The sequence below is a fragment of the Orycteropus afer genome, unplaced genomic scaffold, assembly GCF_000298275.1.
Source record: "Orycteropus afer afer isolate SDZICR_OR568_19922 unplaced genomic scaffold, OryAfe1.0 scaffold00100, whole genome shotgun sequence".
Taxonomy (NCBI): domain Eukaryota; kingdom Metazoa; phylum Chordata; class Mammalia; order Tubulidentata; family Orycteropodidae; genus Orycteropus; species Orycteropus afer.
The window spans coordinates 2,920,969-2,927,909 of NW_006921687.1; the positions used below are offsets into that span (position 1 = coordinate 2,920,969).

The 6,941-nt window shown below is 36.6% G+C and overlaps 1 pseudogene; it reads left to right on the plus strand.

Moving 5' to 3' along the window:
* The first annotated feature begins 3,437 nt into the window (after window positions 1–3,437).
* On the plus strand, window positions 3,438–3,581 carry LOC122150183 (annotated as a pseudogene).
* Window positions 3,582–6,941: the final 3,360 nt, after the last annotated feature.

Consider the following 6,941-nt stretch of genomic DNA (forward strand, 5'->3'; position numbering starts at 1 on the left):
TCCCTCACTTCCCTGTTCTTTCATATTTCCCTTCTTTCTTTTATGTTTCTATCATTGCCAAGAATATCTTCCATATTCCCTTTACCTACCTCACTCTTTCTGACCTAGGGAACCTCCCTGGCTCACTTAAATCTTAATGTTCCTCCTCTGTTCTTCAGAGTTGCTGTACTTGTACCGCTGGCCTGTATTATGTGTTACATGGCATGGTAATCACAGCTTTACTTCCCAAACTTTATCACTCCAACTTGCACTCATTGAGAGAAAGGTCTTTACACTTATTCAGGGACAAGCATGGTAACTGGCTCTCCATAGATCTTCAATAATGATGTTGAATAAGTGAATGAATAAATTTGTTTGGATAGCTCAAATGTACAGTAGTAAACTACATCCAAAAATAGTCCTCATTATTTATGGTAAAAAAGCAAAGAGATTAAAAAAGTAAAGTTAGTAGTTTGATGTCCTGGATTCAAATCTTGGCTCTGCCATTCCTAGCTGTGTGGTTTTGGGGGAGTTATTTAAACCCTTTCTTCCTCAGTTTCTTCACCTGTAAAAGAAAGTTGTTAAACTATGATAAGATAGTTACAAGTGTTGTGAAATAATCCACATAAAGTGCTTAGAATAGTGCTTGGTACATAGAAACACTTCAACAAATGTTGGTTTTACAACAGGGATTGCAAAAGACAGAATATTTTGCGTTAAAACAAAAAAGTTGATATTACTGTCACAAGGTACCTGAAAAGTTTGATGCTCAGTGTAAAATCAGTAGTATCTGTTCCATGGGAGGTTAGTGGGCAAAGGACAAAGGACAGAGGACAGAAAGGTAATTTGGAGGCACCTAAGCTCACACTTAGATAAGTGATGGCATAGATAATATGGAAATAGTTTGAGAGGTTTTTCTTTCTTTCTTTCTTTTTTTTTTTAATTGTTTATTGTGCTTTGGGTGAAAATTTACAAAGCAAATTGGTTTTCCATTCACCAGTTCATACACATTTTGTTTTGTGAGATCGATTGCAATCCCCACAGTGTAACTGCACTTTCCCGCTTTCTCCCTTTGTCCTTCTTTCCTATCTACTCCTTCTGAGCTTTATCCCTGGGCAAATGCTTACCTTTTGATCTCTTATGGTTGATTGTGTTAATGAGAGCACACATCCCTGGTGTCACCTCATAGGCCTGTCTATTATTTGGCTAAAAGTTGAGCCATGGGGGTGAGTTCAGTTCCAGGTTTGAAAGGGGACTCAGGGTTCACTGGTCTCTAATCAGACCAGTAAGCCAGATATTTTTTTAGTATTTTGAGTTTTGTTCCACATATTTCTCTCCCTCGATTCAGGATCTCCTATTGTGATCCCTTTCAGAGTGGTTGGCAGTGGTAGCCGGGCACCATCTAGCTCTTCTAATTTCGGAGTCCTGGAAACTGAGGTTTGTGTGACTCACTAGTCTCTTGGACTAATGGTTTCTTGGATCTTTGATTTTTTTTCACTCTTCTTTGCTCTAGGCAAGAAGAGACCAATACTTCCACCTTAGATGACCACTTACAAGCTTTTAAGACACCACTCACTGCTCATCAAAGTAGGATGTAGAACACTGTCTTGGTGGACTGTTATGCCCAATTAATCTTGATGTCTCCTACAACTACGGTCCTGAGCCCACAGACCCAGTGACTCATTCCCTCAAGGTTTTTGGTTATGGCTAAGAAGTTTTCATAATTTTTTCCTATTAGCTCTACTCTATACATGTATATTTTAACAACATAAATACTTTTCCTTGAATTTTTATAATAGTGGACTCCTATAATACTTGTCCTTTTGTGATTGACTTACTTCATTCAGCACAATATCCTTCAAATTCGTCCATGTTATGAGATGTTTCACAGACTGTTCATTATTCTTTAACATTGCATAACATCCCATTGTGTGTATGTAAGATAATTTTTTTTTTATCCATTCATCCACTGATGTGCACTTATGTTATTTCCATCTCTTTGCTCTTGTTAATAATGCTGTGATTCACTTGGGTGTGCATAATCTATTCATGTTCCATCTTTCACTTCTTTAGGATATATATCTGGCATAGATATAGGATATATAGGATAAAGAACATATGTATATATGTGGGATCCAATGGTCTTTCTATTTCTAACTTTTTAAGGAGGTGTGTTACTGTATTGTAAAAGCATTAGATGGTGTGGATCCTGACACCATTGAGAAGAATGGGAATTCCAGAACACTTAAATGTTCTCATGAGAAGCCTGTACATAGACCAGGAGGCTGCTGTCTGAACAGAAGGAGAGGATACTGGATGGTTTGAAAAAAAAAGAAGAGAAAGTGCCATGGTTGTCTGCATGCTGAGAAAATAATCCAAGAAGCTGGACTATGAAGAAGAATGTGGCATCAGGATTGGAGGAAGACTCATTAACAACCTTTCTTGACAAAAGTTAAGATGACTTGAAGCACTTACTGATGAAGATTAAAGACTACAGTCTGCAATATAGATTATACCTCATCATAAAGAAAATGAAAGTCCTCACTATTGGACCAATAAGCAACATCACAATAAATGGAGAAAAGATTGAAGTTGTCAAAAATTTCATATTACTTGGATTCACAATAAACAGCCATGGAAGTAGTAGTCAAGAAATTAGATGCCCATATTGCACTGGGCAAATCTACTGCAAGGACCTCTTTCAAGTGCTGAAGAGCAAAGATGTCTTTTTGAAGACTAAGGTGTGCTGAGCCCAAGCCATGGTGTTTTCAATTTCCTCATATTCATGTGAAAGCTGGACAATGAATAAGGAAGACCAAAGAAGTTGGTCTTTTGAGTTTGGTGTTGGCCAGAAAAAAGAATAACTCTGTCCTAGAAGAAGTGCAGGCAGAATGCTCCTTGGAAGTGAGAATGACCAGACTTTGTCTCACCTACTTTGATCATGTTGTTAGAAGTGACCATTCCCTTGAGAAGGACATCATTCTTGGTAAAGTGGAGGGTCAGTGAAAAATGGGAAGGCCCTCAACAAGATGGATTGATACAGTGGCTGCACCAATGGGCTCAAGCATAGCAAGGATTGTGAGGCTGGCTCAGGACCAGGCAGTGTTTTGTTTTGTGGTACATAGGGTCATTATGAGTCAGAGCCAACATGACAGCACCTAACAACAATAACAACAGCAACCACATACTGTATTCTACAACAGTTGTACCATTTACCATCCCATGAGCAGTGTATGAGAGTTCCAATCTGTTCACACACTTGCCAGTATTTTTTATTTTCTGTCTTGTTGAACTTTGCTATTATTTCTGGGGTGAGATGACACCTCATTGTTGTTTTGTTTTTCATCTCTCTAACAGCTAATGATCATGAACATTTCTTCATGTGTTTCTTTGGCTGCCTGAAAATCTTATCCAGTTAAGTGTCCATGTTCTCAATCTATTTTTGAATTAGATTGTTTCTTTTTGTTGCTGAAGTGTTGAAATTTTCTATACATTTTAGAGATAAGTCCCTCGTTGAGTATATCTTTGTCATATATTTTTTCCTCTCTGCATGGCCCCTGTGCAAGGATGACACACATATTTGTGAAGGATTCCATATTTTTTGGAGCTCTGGTGGTGTAGTGCCTAAGGCATTTGACTGCTAACCAGGAGGCTGGCAGTTCAAACCCATTAGCCACTACTCAGAAGGAAGATTGGGCCATCTACTTCTGTAGTAATACTGCCTTGGAAACCCAAGGAGGGATCGCTATGAGTCAGATCCAACTCGACCTCAGTGAGTTTGGTTTTGAATCTGTATGGTCTCTTTTCACTCTTATGGAGAAGTTTTTTGATGTGTATAAGAATTTGATTTTTAGAAGGTACCAGTCATCTACTTTGTCCTCTGCTGTTTGTACACTTTTGGTCATGTGATGCCATAAATTAGGATCCCTAAATTTGCTTCTACTTTTGCTTTGATGATCTTCATAGTTTTAGGTTTTACATTTAGGTCTTTAATCCATCTTAAGTTAGTTTTTGTGTATGGAGTGATGTATGGATCTTGTTTCATTTTTCTGAAAATGGACATCTTGTTTTGCCAGCATAATTTGCTAAAAAGACTATCTTTCCCCTGTTTAATGGATTCCAGCCCTTTGTCAAAGATCAGCTGTCTATAGGTGGATGGATCTACTTCTGGGTTCACAATTATATTCCATTATTCTATGTGTCTGTCATTCAACTAATACCAGGATGTTTTTACTACTGGTGCTGTATAGCAGGTTTTGCAATCAAGAAGTGTGACACTTCTTACTTTGGTCTTCAGTAGTGCTTTGTTTATCCGAAGTCTCCTTCCTTTCCATGTAAAAGTAGTGATTGGTTGTTCCAGATCCTTAAAGAACACTGATGTGGATCTGGATTGCATTATATCTATAGATTTTGTTGGGTACTATTGAGATTTTCACAATGTTCAGTGTTCCTATTCATGAATATGGTGTATTCTTCTACTTAATGTAGGTCTCTTTTAATTTCTTGTGGTAGTGTTTCGTACTTTTCTTTGTATAGGTTTGTGTCTTTGGTTGCATTTGTTCCTAAGTATATTATTCTTTTTGGTTGATTTTGTAAATGGTATTGTTTTCCTTATTTCAGAGATTCCTTTGTTGATGTAGAGGAATCCAACTTCTTTTTGTTCATTGAATTTGTACCCTGCAACTTTGTTATATCTTTCAATTAGTTCTTGTAATTCTCTTGATGAGTCTCTGTGATTTTCTATGTATAGGATCATATAATCTCCAAATACAGATAGTTTTACTTCTTCTTTACCAATTTGGATGACTTTATTTACTTTTTTTGTCTTATTGTTCTAACTAGCTCTTCCAATACAATGTTGAACAAGAGTGGTGATGGAGGAAATCCTTGTCTGATTTCCATTCATAAGGGGAATATTTAGGTTTCTCTCCATTGAGAATAATGTTGGTCATTAATTTTCCATATATGCCCTTAATTATGATTAGGAATTTCTTTTCTATTCCTATTTTTCTGAGATTTTTTTTTATCAGGAATGGGTGTTGAATTTTATCAAATGCCATTTCTGTATCAATTGACATGATCATGTAGTTCTTTTCCCTTGTTTTATTTATGTGGTATATTACATTGATTGTTTTTCTAATGTTGTACCATCCTTGCATACTTGATATGAAACCCACTAGGTTGTGATGTATTATTATATATATATATAGTGTTGGATTCTGTTGGCCAGAATTTTGTTGAAGATTTTCTCATCTTTATATGAGGGATATTTGCCTGTAATTTTCTTTTTTTTTAGGGTGTCTTTTTATGGCTTTGGTATCAGGGTTATACTTGGTTCATAAAAATTTGGGAGTTTTCCATCATTTTCTATGTTCTAGAATAGTCTGAGTAGTATTGGTGTCAACTCATTGACTATTTTGTAGAATTTTCCAATGAAGACGTTAGGATTTTTTTGTTGTTGTTGTTGGGAGTTTATTTTATTACCCTGTTTAATTTTTTCTTTTGTTATGGGCCTGTTCTACCTCAGTCTGTGCTCATTTAGGCAGGTCATGTGTTTCTAGAAACCTGTTAATTTCTTGTAAGTTTTCAAATTTGTTGGAGTATAGTTCTTTATAGTATTCTATTGCTATTCTTCTTATTGCTGTTGGTTCTTTTGTGACATCACCCATCTTATTTTTGGCTCATGTTATTTGCATCTTTTCTTTCTTATCCTCAGTTAAATTTGCCCATAGTTCATCAATTTTGTTAACATTTTTGAATAACCAACTTCTAGTCTTGTTGATTCTATCTATTGTTTTCCTATTTCATTTACTTCTGCTCTAATCTTTATTATTTTTTTTCTTCTGGAGACTGAAGATTATTTTTGTTGCTCTTCTTATAAGTGTTGGAGTTGTTGAGTTAACGTATTGATTTTAGTTCTTTCTTCTTTTTTTGATGTATGCATTTTTTCACTATAAATTTACCTCTGAGTACTTCTATTGCTGGCTCTCAAAGGTTTTGGTGTACTGTGTTTTCATTCTCTTTTGCTCAGGACTTTTTTTTTTTTTTTTTCCACATTTTATGTCTTCCATTTCTCTTTGGTTGTTGAGCAGAGTGTTATTCAGTTTCCACATATTTGATCCCCTCCCCCCATCTTCCTATTATTTATTTCTAATTTTATAGCTTTGGGATCCAAGAATATGCTTTGTAGTATTTCAATGTTTTTAAGTTTATTGAGGCTTTCTTTGTAGCCTAACATATGGCCTATTCTGGAGAATGATCCTTGTCTACTGAAAAAGAATGTATATTGGATATTTGTTGGGTGGAGGGTACTGTATATGTCTATGAGGTCAAGTCTGTTGATTGTATTCTTTAGCTCTACTGTATCTTTATTTTTATTTTTATTTTTTATTATTGTGCTTTAGGTACAAATTTACAGAGCAGAGTTTGTTTTACATTCAACATTTCATGTACATTTGGTTTCACTCCCAATTACCATCCCTAACTCTAACACACTCTCCTCTCCTCCCTGCCCAGTAATCCCCACCCCTCCATGCCCCTCATAGTTATGCACACCTGTGTGCCCTGCATTTCCTCTGTGTGAGTGTCCCCCTCTGGTACCCCATGGTCGATTGCTCCAAGGGATGCGTCTCCATAGTATTTGGGTGTGTCCCCTAGTTTGAGTGCTCAGTGTATACATCTTGTTTACTATTAGGTCGAGAGCCAGCCCCTGTGAGTGAGTTTTATTCTAGGCCCAAAATGTATCCCAGGGCTATAGTATTGGGGCCTAGAGGCAGGAGAGAGTGGCTTGCAGGTAATTGAATATATATAGTTTTATCCTTTATTTTGGAACTTTAAGTGTAAAATAAAATTAGTGGGCTAATTGTTGTTGTTGTTAAGTGCCGTCGAGTCGTTTCCGACTCATAGTGACCCCATGCACAGCAGAACGAAACACTGCCCAATCCCGTGCCAGCCCCACAATC